At 35.7% G+C, this 3,201-nt stretch overlaps 1 pseudogene; it reads left to right on the top strand.

The window, feature by feature from the left end:
• Positions 1–529: 529 nt before the first annotated feature.
• Positions 530–598, top strand: LOC111818173 (annotated as a pseudogene).
• The last annotated feature ends 2,603 nt before the right edge of the window (positions 599–3,201 follow it).

Raw genomic sequence — 3,201 nt, 5'->3', positions numbered from 1 at the left:
AATACTACATGGCAGAGCATCTCAGAACAAAAACAGAGGTAGCAATCCTTTTTGAAGATAGCCTCTACTTCAAACGAAGAATGATCAAATGAAATAAAGAAGGCCATTAAATATTGGTTATAGGAAAAATTCAAGAGGAAGAGGTAACACTCTTAAATACGTATGCACCAATTAAGGGAGCACCAAACTGTATAAGACAAATCTTAATGGACATGAAAAATCCATATTCAATCTTAATAGGAGACTTTAACACCCCCTTTTCCCAAAAAGATAGTTCAAGCAGACAAAAAAGTAGCAAAGTAGCAGAACTGAACCAGAACTTGGAACAAATGCACTTAAGGGACGTAGACAGAGTATTCCACCCACTCATAGCTGAATACACAATTTTTTCAGCTGCACATTGATGAGCCCCTATCAACCTCAACAAAAAAGAGGAAAGAAAAAACTAAATGCAAGCAATAAAGAATGAAAAGGGTGAAATTACCACAGACCCATTGGAAATTGAGAAGATCATCAATAGCTACTTTGTATCGCTTCTCAGCCTTTTGGCTAAGATCAAGTGTAGTATTAATAGCTATTTTGAGAATCTTCACTCTCACAGAACAGAAAGCACAGAAGAAATGGACAGATTCCTACAAAGGTACAAAGTACCAAAACTGAATCAAGAAGATATAAGAACTGTCAATAATCCAACAAAAGCCAATGAAATATAAAATGTAATAGAAAACGCACAAAGAGAAATCCAGATCCGAAAGGATTCACAAATGAATTCTACAAGAAATTTACAGATGATATAATCCCAATACTCCTCCAACTCTTCAATGAAATTGAAAAGGATGCAATCCTCCCAAAAATCATTCCTGGAGGCATGTATTATACAGATACCAAAATCAGAGAAAGATGCAAATAAAAAGAGAACTACAGGCCAATATCCCTCATGAACATAGATGCAAATATCTTCAAAAAAATCCTAGCAAATACAGTACAGCAAATCACCAAGAAGATCATACACCATGACAAGGTAAAACTCATCTCAGGGATGAAAGGGTTGTTCAATACATGCAAACAGATGAATGTAATACACCATATCACTATGATGATGCTGTGGGGAAAAAGTTATACTTTTGCACTGCTGATAGGAATATAGACTTGGGGGCCAAGGAGATGGCTCAGTAGAATAAGTGCTTCCCTGGCAAGCGCAAAGGCCTTTTTTTTTTGGTTCCACAAAAAAATAAATAAATAAATAAAAAATAGAAATATAGACTTGTACATCCAATATGGAAATCAGTGTGGAGACTCTTCAAAAAACTGGGATCGGATATCCCATTCAAGGCGGCCCGGCCAAATATCTCAGAGGATTAAAGCACCTGCAAGCAGGCAAAGGGGCCAGGGATTCATTCCCCAAGGCCTGCCATTCAGGCCCAGCCCCTGGAGCTTGCTGAGATGGCAGTTGGCACGTGGCTGTAATCCCAGCTCTTGGGAGAATGTAGGCAGATGCATTACTACAAGTCCAATCTAGTAGTGAGAGCCTGAATACCCTGTAGACCTTTCCCTAAAATACAAAAAATAACTAAATAAATAAAAAGAAACCCCATTCAATCCAACTATTCTCCTGGGTATTTTCCCCAAAATAATGAAAACATACAATATTAATATATGCGCATGCATGTTCATATCAGCGCAACTTGTCACAGCATCTTGGAAAAAACACAAAATGCCCATCTTGAGGAATGAATGAAAAAGACCTTGTATTTTTATACAATGGAGAACTACTCAGTTATAAAGAAAGACAAACTTGAAACCTTTATGGGTGAGTGTATTCAAGGAGAAGCTATACTTGCAAGTGAAATATATCAAACCTACATGTGTAAATATCATGTTGTCTCCCTAGTGTAAGAACCTGAAAGAATAAATAAAACCTGAAAGTTATAATAGATATAATAAAATGAGAAGAAACTGAACGTAAGGATTAAATAATGAAGATGAAAGAAGGGAGAAAATATAGAAAAAGGAATGGGGGGAATATTCAAGTATATATGTAGGATGGCTGACATGATTGTACTAATAATTTCCATCAGATTTTTGAAAATAACAGTTAATGTTTAGAATTCTCACCCCAAATTACTCTGTATACTGATATTTGCCATATGAGCAACTACATTGAGGGCAGCAATATGTAATCTCAAACCCATAGTTGACTACCTATCATCTTGGTCTTCTAAATGTGCACTATTTCTAATGTCTTACTAACTATTATACTGTCTTTAGAATTAAAAAAAAAAAAGATGCAAGGGGCCAGCCAAATAGCTTAACAGATTAAAACACCTGCTTAGGCAGATGCAGGGGCCTGGAGTTTTGATCCCCTGGTCTTCCATTCCAACCCTGCCCCCAGGGTACACTGAAAAGGGACTGAGATTGGGTGTGGTGGTACACACCTTTAATCCCAGCACTTGGGAAGCTATAAACAGGAGAATTGCTATGAGTCCGATTTATGCAGTGAGATTCTGTACACCCTGTACACCCTGTCCTAAACACAAAAAATAAGAGTCAAGGAAAAAAATTAATATTTTTGAAAGCAAACATTAATATTCAATTATTTATCCTATCTTGCATAACTATACCTGTCAATCTGAGCAACAGATTTGATGATAAAAATAGATAACAACCATTGTTAATTAGCTATTATTGTTTTGTAAATCTGTAACAAATATATTGTTGCATCTTTCCCTGTTTCTTTTTTCCTATTTATTTTTGCTTCTTTTTTATACATTTTTTAGGACAGGGTGTACAGGGTCTTACTGTGTAGATTGGACTCGTAGTGATCCTGTTTACAGTCTCCCAAGTTCTGGGATTACAGGCGCGTGCCATAATACCCAGGCTGACTTTTTTTAACCCTTTAAAATAAAACTAGATTATATTTTAAAAAGGAGAAAAAACATTGTTTATATGTATGCAAATTTGAACATGAAGGATTAAAATACTGATGCTTGGTGGTGAACTTCTTTTTCACTCACAATTTTTTTGTACTATGCAGGAAACAAAGTAACAAGATAAGCGTACCTGTGAATTCTTGTTTATTAGCTATCAAATTAGAAAAATCCATCAAAAACACAAGCATTGTTCAAATAGCACTTTTAATATTACCTACAAACCACTTGCTCTGTTTTATGGCTCATGCATTGACAGGTAAACATAAGCAAG

Source organism: Octodon degus, unplaced genomic scaffold, assembly GCF_000260255.1.
Source record: "Octodon degus isolate 3935 unplaced genomic scaffold, OctDeg1.0 scaffold00081, whole genome shotgun sequence".
Classification (NCBI taxonomy): Eukaryota; Metazoa; Chordata; class Mammalia; order Rodentia; family Octodontidae; genus Octodon; species Octodon degus.
Note: the sequence above shows the minus strand (reverse complement) of the source record. Positions and strands in the feature narration are given on the sequence as shown.